Source organism: Motacilla alba, chromosome 12 (genome assembly GCF_015832195.1).
Source record: "Motacilla alba alba isolate MOTALB_02 chromosome 12, Motacilla_alba_V1.0_pri, whole genome shotgun sequence".
NCBI classification, from domain to species: Eukaryota; Metazoa; Chordata; class Aves; order Passeriformes; family Motacillidae; genus Motacilla; species Motacilla alba.
This window is the reverse complement of record NC_052027.1, coordinates 8,543,792-8,552,652: the sequence shown is the minus strand read 5'-3', so window position 1 is coordinate 8,552,652 and position 8,861 is coordinate 8,543,792.

Below are 8,861 nucleotides of genomic sequence, written 5' to 3'. Positions count from 1 at the left end.
ATCCAGCCATACTGCTAAACATATGGTAAGTAATAGCATCATTAACAATAGCATAGTGCACATTTGACAACTGAAGGGATTTGGCTGCTTTGTGCCAGAGGAGTGACAGCAGAGGAGCAGTCCTGGCTGCTTCTGCCATCCTGTCCTGTCCCTCCCTCTGCCCCTGCCTTGACCTGCTTGAAAATTTGAAAAGCTGCCCATCTTCTTACCAGTGACTTAGGCTCTTATCTTACACTGTCAGCTGTGAGGCTCCATTTCACCTTAAATGTTGCTGTTTATTCTGCACGGGTGGAGATGAGAGTGTGGAGAGGAACAAATAAATGCCCTAAGCATCTGGTCAGGGTGATTGCTCCAGGGGATGCCTTGGCCCTGGCTGTCCATCCATGGCTGAGCACTTCTTGTGGCATTTAAACAGACTGTGACACTCCAGGGAAGCCAGGAAGTCCAGCTACTGCAGCATGGTCAGGAGCACAGAGAACTGGCACATGGTGTGTTCTCAGCTCTGAACTGAGGGACTGGCAGCCTGGGCCATGTCGGGGGATTGTTGGAGTGGTGTGTGTTCATTTTGAACCTGTTCAGGGAAAAGCACATCACTTCCTTATACCCTCCCTGGTCTCTCCTGGAGGCACAGGGGCTGTTGTGGCAGTACAGCCCCAGGGGATGTGCACAAAATCCTGCCTCTCCTCTGCCAGCAGTGCTCCTGGTGGTACCCTGCTGCAGGATGCAGCCTTGCTAATGGGTTTGTGGGGTGCTTTGGCCCCCAGAACCTCAGGGGTCAGTATGGGTTGGCAGCCTCTCTTTGTTGGCTTGTTCCTGTTCTTGCTGCAGTCACTGGTGGCATCTCATAACTCCCGGCCCCTGCTCTCCCTGCTGCCCTTTCCTGCCCTGCTCCATCTTTGCTTCTCCTCCAAGATGTCCTTGACTTGCTGTCTCTCATTTCCCCTTCTCTCCTTATCAGATTTGAAGTCCATAAATGCATCAATCCCAATCCCTGCCCATCTCAGAGCTGTAGACCCAGGGAGTTACCTCAGTTCTTGCAGAAAGACCAGACTGCTGCCTTCTGCCCCTCCAAGGGCAGCTGACATTGGCAACTGTCACTGCCCATCACCCTGGGCCTCAGCATCAGGGTGCCTTGTGCATTTGTTTCAGAAATGGTTTTATTTTGTACCTCCATGTTGTTGCTAGTCTGGTGCCTCATGAAAACACCCACAGCCATATAAAACTTCTCCCTTTTTGATAGCCAGCTTTGCTAATTCTTTTAGACTCCTACCCCTGGAAACAGCAGATGGCTTCTGACCAAAAAGTCACTCCATCAATATAATGCTTAATGCTAGAGGATAAGACTGCTGCTTTACTATGCATCCTGGATGCATAAACCCAGTTCACTTCATCATCTCTGAGCTCCCTTCACTTGCCACCTGTTATCCTGCTCCTGTGGATCAGTGTGCTCCCAGGGAATCTCTGTTTCCCAATGGTGAGGTGGGCAGTGCTCACTGCTCACCTGCAGCCTGAGCTGGCTCAAGGTGCAGCAGAGGCTTCTGCAAATTCTTCCTGCTGCAAGAGGTTCTCCCCAAAACTTTTTCTGCCAATATTCATATCCCAAACTTCTGAGTTTAAAACCTTCCCTGTGTGTTACAGATCAGTCACCAGGTCAGCCAGTCCCTCTGTTTTGGTACTGCTCTCAAACTCTGCTGGCTGCTGAGGTAATAAAAACACCTCCAGAAATTACATTCTTTTGCTTCTTTATTTTCAGCAGAACATTTTTTTTTTCTATAAATCATCGCGTTGCAGCATTTGCAATCCAGATGTTGGTGCTTTTTGTTAATGAAAAAAGACCCTGAAATTAATTGACTGTAAGGTGATGATATGTTAAAATGTAAAAACAAAGCCAAGAAGTCACTTCCTGTATTTTGCATTGGCTGAGCTCTTAGAAATGCAGGAAGAGAATAAAGCACAATAAAAAGAGAAGTTAAATGCAAATGTCTATTTTTTTTACTTGAATCATTGAATATGCTCTGAATAATAATCAAGACCAGGACATTTTTTTTAAAAATGAGAGGTTTTAAACAGATTGTTTCAATGCAAAGCCATGCTATGTTGCAGGGGAAAGACACCATTTTATTCATCTAACTCACACTTATTTCTGAAGGAGTATGAGTGTGTAGAGGGCAGACTAAGATACTACCCACGAGCACTGGAGGGTGTGTTTGGATGTGCCTCAGGTCTGTTTTGTCTGTGCAATTTACTGTGTGTGTATACGACAAACCAGAACAGAGAGCAGGTAGTGGAGGAGACTCCCTAGTAATAGTTGAGAACTATCGATGCTGTGGGCTGAAAGTAAAAACAAGATTTATGTGCCATCAAGAAACAATTCCAAGGAACGCTCACGGCACAGGTTGTTGCAGAGGGGTTGTGATTCTCAGCAAGGAACCTGCGATCTGTGGGAACCCGGAGCGCACCTCGGGATCCTCAGCCAAGGCGTGTGAGCTTACAGGGGAGATGGTGTAGGAGTGGCTGGGAAGGATGATGAGTGCGGGGAGTGTTTGTGTGCAGCCGCCTGTGCCCGTGCAGCCGCGCTGAGCATCCCAGCGCTGCCGAGGGCGCTGCGGGAGGGCGCGCCCCGCTTCGCTTCGGCCGCCTCCATGAATCGAGCGCCCCGATGCCGCTGGTGCTGAGTGTTCCTCCAGCCCTCACCCTGCCCTTGTCCTGGTGCGGGAGCCCAGCAGATGGAGCAGTGCTCCTGCGCTGAGGGATGCGGGGGTGGATGCGCCTCGCTGCGGGGGGAGCGGGGCCGCATCCGGAGCAGCGCTGTGAAAGTCAATGGGGTTGAGCTGATCGGTTCTTGCGCATCCATAAAATACAGAATGAAAGCTTCAGTGTAAAAATAATATATGTTAAATTCCTATTTTCGGTGAGGGGAATGCTCTGTGATATATGTATATATATCTGATTAACACGAGAGTTTGTATAGAAATACATTATAATTTCCAAACTTTATATACTCTACTGTAGATTGTTTTTACCTGAGCTCTAATTTACAGTTGAAACTTAGACAAGAGCATAACAGCATAATCCTTTTGATCACATTGGTATTTTATGATAACGATATACTTTATTATTTTTAATAAAACACTAGTAGCTGCTGTTAGCAGTATTCCCACAGCAGCAGCCATGAGTTCTGGCACAAACAAGAACAGAGAAGCCTTCTTCATCTCTTTTTTTCTTAATAAATAATTGAAGGAGAAAACGAGAAAAATATGGTGTAGGATCCAAACAATAAACAAAAACCAGGGTCAGAAAGCAGGCCACATGCTTTCTTCTCCTTTAAACCTAACTACCCATATTTTTTTTCTTACTGTGACAGAGAAATGTACTCCGCTTTTTTTTGTAGTGAATTGTATCTTCAAAAAATATTTTTATATATGGCAGTGCTGAGCAGCATAACAGGTCTAATGGCATATTTTCATCTGTATTACTGAGACAGCTCTCCTGCCACACAAAGCACAGCCCTGCTCCAATTATGTACTCATGGCTACATCTGCCCTGAACTACCTGCTGCTCCTCAGAATGGTTGTTGCACCCAGGTAAGTTTGGAATAAAAGAGGTCAGCATTTGGCCCCTGCAAGCTAATGGGAATCTAGCCCTTTGTAGATTTTCTCATCTCTCTCTTAACGTCGCTGATGGGGCAATAACTCCATCTTCCAGCTGCCTCTGGACACTGTGCCTTGCTGTGTCTGTGCACCTCCTTACTTCCCAGGCTTCCTTGCTCCAGTGAATGTCCTTTGGACATTTCCTCATTTTCCCCTCTGAGACTGCACTGTTGAGATCTCCCTCTGCAGAGCCTTGCTGTCAGTTTGTCTCTGGGCACAAGAGCATTAGAAGTTTTTAGTTGCAAAGCAGACCTAACAGGAATGTAAATAGTTTCCTCTGAACATAGGGATTTTACATTAGCAAGGCACGTCTCTTTGGCAGGCTTCCCTCCATTTCAGGAGGGCTAAATTTGGCTTCTTTTCAACCATCCCACCTGGTTACACAAGGTAAGCAGTAGAACTGAGCTTTGGATTGTTGTGTTAACCATCCTGTATGCATTTCATTTGCCTGGTGTCTGTATTTCTAGTTTGTGCCTGTAGCAGAAAAAAAACCCAAACAAACAAACCTGTGGTCCTTATCACATAATTTCAACTCCCTTTAAAAACTAATGGAAACTGCTACAAAATCTTAGCTAACAAATAGATTTAAACTTCAGTTTGACCTCCTTAGCCAAGAAAAACAAAAGCTGAGAAGGGATTAGTTTTCTGTGGGCACATCAAGGGGCAAAAGCCCAAGTGGGTCGTTTCAGCTGAGGATAATACTAGCAGGAGAACAAAGAGGGCCAGATTTGTCCTGAATTAATTTAGGATGCCAGAAGCTCCTTCATGTCCGGTCAGGGCAATTCTGGGACAATGGCACAGTGGGAACGTCAGGCAAAACCCAAAGCTGCCTTTTTAAAGGAGGATCCTCAGGGTGTGAAAGGGATTATGGGGGTGAGTCCTGCAGAAGCCCAGACTCACTGCCCAAGGAGTCCTTCACAGTCCACTCGTGTTTATTCCTGTGTTAAAACCATTTAATGCTCCATTTGGAATTACTCTGAGGTATAGAAAAAAGCATTTCTTGTGGCTGCATTGCTTGGGAAGAGCTACTGCTGAGCTGGGAGGAGTTACCAGCAGCTCCCAGGCTCTTGGCAGATAGGTTGAGCTCATGTTTCTGCTGCATCTGGTTCAACCCGCTGCCTGCTCTGAGACCTTTCTTGCCTTTCCATTCAATGCTTCTGACTTTGAAAGCCACTGTGTACTCTGTCCTTGCCTCCCTCTCTGGAAATCTTACCCTTCAAACTCATGCACACCCCCAGTTGCCTGTGATCTTCCCAGGAGCCATGATCTGTATCTTTCATCTTCAGGGGACTCATTTGGACTCACAGCTCTGTTCTTTACCAGCTGCTCCTCCTCTGAGTCTCCCCCAGTCCAAGCAAATGCTGCACACCTGGAATGCCTCGATTTCCTTCTTCCCCCTGTGCTCTGGGCCTGTCTCTGCATCTCCTGTCCCTGTGCTGGAATATCTGACACCCGCTCTCAGCAGGGTTCTGTGGACATTAGAGCCATCTGAATGTGCCTGGTGGAACATTTTGAGAGGGTGTATGCTGGGGTCAGTGTTGATGGCACTTGCTCAGAGCTGCTCTGCTGAATGCAGCCCTAGCACTCAGTTTTATTATTGAGTGCTCTGTTTGAAGTTAGGTACAGGAAAGGAACTTAAATTAGTGGAATTGTGGGTGTGATGGATGTATTTTCTGTGAGAGAAGGTCGAATTAAAGTATCAGATGTTTCTCTGAGTATCTGTCTTCGATATTTTATCAACTTTGCCAGCAGCTGGAAGCCATGAGAGCAGATGAGGCTTGGTTCAGAGCAGCTCTCTGTAGGGTTTCTGTGAAAGTGATGCTTCTCCCTGGTTTCCCATGACTGCCAGTGTGGCTGTTGTGCCTGAATCTGCCTGTGAGAGTCTGTAGGTCAGCAGTAGCCTGGGACAGACCCATGGATCACCCGCCCATGGAGCAGTGGTGCCATTCTGCAGGGCAAAGGGGGACTGTTGTGCAGTCAGGCACTGCAGCAATTCTGCATGCATGGCAGCAATGTATTCCAGTTTTGCACTGCAGAAATGGGGGGCCAATCTATCTGATCCATCTGCTGTCAAATTAATGTCCAAAGATGCCTTTTGAATTCAGGTCTTTCACAAGGAGCAGCCTGAGTGACAGCTACGGGAAGAATACAGAGACGTGAATTTCCTGCACTATAACTCTTGAAGACTAAAACAGTTGGTATTCATAGTTCAGCTTAGCTTTGGCAAGATGCTCTGAAATCATAAGTTACACAAAGGAGAAACCACATGTGCTCACATACACTAGATCTTTTTTTATTGTTATTGTACTAACTCTTCATTTCTAAGTAGCTGCATGCCAGGTGCATGCCATTTCCCATCCCACTTTACAACAGAATTTGAAATTATGAAAACATTTTTCGTTTGAACTTTGGCTAAAGGACATCTAAAGCTCCATGAGTATTGCTGGTCTCCTAGAGACAGAGTCAATAAAGTTCTGGCACTTTGCAAGTACCACAAGGTAATATTTTACTTCATTATGAAGTTTGTGCGCCTTGCATTAATAGTACTAATACCTCAGAGAAACAAAAGAACCTTTTTAGCATTTCATTTGCATAAAGGCTGAGTTTTTAACCTGTTGAATAGGTACCCTGGGGGTCCTTTGATTTGCTGTGCAGCTCTGTATGGCATGGAAATAGCACAGGAATCAGTAGCATCAGTGGAGTTTGGGCACTTTCTGGCTTGTCACAGTCTTGCCACTCAAACCCCATTAACTTGTCCCCTGCAGCCTAAGTGGCTTTGCGGGTTTTTTGTAGTGTTGCTGATTAGCCAACCATTAAGTGCAGAGAGAAACCCCTGATTTCAAGGCGAGTTTCAAGGAAGGCTGTGGACAAAAGTGCATTTGGGAGCAGGGTGCTGTGAGCCCTGGTGTCCTGAGCCCACAGACTGGATGGGCATTCAACAGGTGAAAAGAAGTGTTTTGTGGGACTGTCTCAGAGCAAGTGAAGACCAGGGAGAGAGTTTCTCCATCATGCCAGGCAGCACAGCAAGCAAGTGAGCCCTGGAGCCAGGGGCCATTTAGCAGAGCTGCTCTCAGTGCAAGATCCCAGCCAGGATGATGTTGGTGACCTGGGCAAGTTCCTCAGCTCTCACTGGGGCTGTCCAGTCTGACAGAGAGAGCTTTTGCTGGAAATATGAATCTCAAAACACTGTTCTATTGCTTGGTGCAATAAGCTAAATACAAACCCATCCTTATCCTACCACTTGCACTACCAGCATGGAAACAGTGGGCACTATTTGTTCACCCATGTGCAAAAAAAGTTTCCATAAATTTGTTCAAGAATCTTTGCTACATGAAGGAATGCAATATCTGAATAATTATTTTTTTAGTAATACATGTATAGTTTGGCACTTGCAAACCTAAAAAAAGAGGAATGTGTAGTGGTGACATAAAGGGGAAGTAATGAAAATTAAGTAGATACATAGATTTTAAGAGAGTTAGTTAAACTGCATTTAACCTGAGTGTGAACAATCATTCAGAATTAGCAAACTCTTCATTTCCTATAATTTACTTTGAAAGTGGATGAAGGCAAATTGAATTAAGGCCTCTTTAATTTTAAATTGATGCATCTACATAGTGATGCAATTAAACTAGTATGTTCTGAGGGTTGATTTGAATAGCAGATCCAGACCAATGAAAAGGGCTATGGGGCACTTTGAAGAATTCTGTTAAGATGGGCATTGGAAGGTATTCCTGCAGAGCTGCAGGAAAATGTCCTTGGAACATGTTCCCCCTGTTCTGAGCCACGTGAGGACTCTTGGACATCATCTGCAAAACCTTTTCAAGGAACTCATGCCCTCAAGCTGTGGATCCTCTGAGCTGTTTGGCTCTGGGCTCCTTTCCTCAGTGAGGAGAATGCAGCAGTGGCTGGTCACAGGGCTGTAACTTCAGAAGCAAACAGAAACTCAGAGAACGTGGTTGCTAAGAGTTATTTCAAACTTTCACCAAATTTTCAATGACTGAAAATGTAAAGTGTTTATTGTTATCCTTCTCTGGTTCCAGAGCAGAGAGTAAATGTTTGCTTCTTTTACCCAAACTTTTTTCTGTATTCCAACCCAAGAAGGAGCACACAGGTGCAGTGTCTATACTGCTCTAGACTGACAGACTCTTTTTTTTCCCCCCCAAAGACTACACTTGTCTTAATTTCCTCTCAATTACACTCAGGCATTAACTAATGCTGACTAACTATGGCCCAAAATAATTATTGCTATCTGTTCTCTTTGTAAATATAACTCCAGCATTGAGCTAGAAGAATAATGGCATATTTACAGAAGGCAGCTAATTAAATTGAGCTTCAATTGCTTTCAGTTTGCCAGAAGGAGCCATTTTCACAGCAAAAAATGTGTGCAAGCCTGCATGCTTACCAGGAACAACTTGGTATAACATAATTCAGAGTTCCCAAGACAAAAATTCAGTTCAAGACAAATTTACACTGGCAATAAAAATCTCATTAAGGAAGATATGAAGATCTCTCTACTATACCACGACAGTTAAAAGAGGTTATCATTTTTTCAGTTTATTTAAGGAACAGTATATATTTCATTGTTCCAGAGCAGCTGTAATTGCAAGTGTCTTTCAAACACTGCTTGCAGTGGTGCATTTGTCTTATGACTAACTTCAGAACCAGCCTGTTGATGCATCTTCATTAGGACAGGAGTAAATGCTGAAGTTTCCAATTCTCCAATGCTCTGGTTCAATTTTCCCTTGTTTTCCAACCCTGAGTCCTGAAAAGTCTCTCTCCCTACTATTATGCAGCCACCTGCAAAAACTTCCAGTGGTCACAACTTGTCTCCAAGTGTTTGCATTCTTTTTTCTTCCTTTGAGATGTTTAGCAAAAACCATTCATGATAATTACAAAGCAGCAGTCCTTCTGCAAATCAGAGTTCGAAAGAAGCATTCTTGCTGAAGTCTATTGTTACCAGTCTCCAGGGCCTTTTCTGTTCTGCAAAAACAAGGGGATTATTTCAGAGTGGTTTTTTCCTCTACAACAAAGAATGTGTTCCTCTTGTCTCAGTGTTCAGATGCAGAAGTCTGGCCCACTGATTGTTATTTACAGTTTTCCTTGCTATAGTTCACTGCATTGCTGGATGGAAAGCTAATTTTCTTCTTCTGTCTGCATATCACGCCTCAGTTTTTTTTATCTGTTGGAAATAACAATTTGGCAGACATCAGC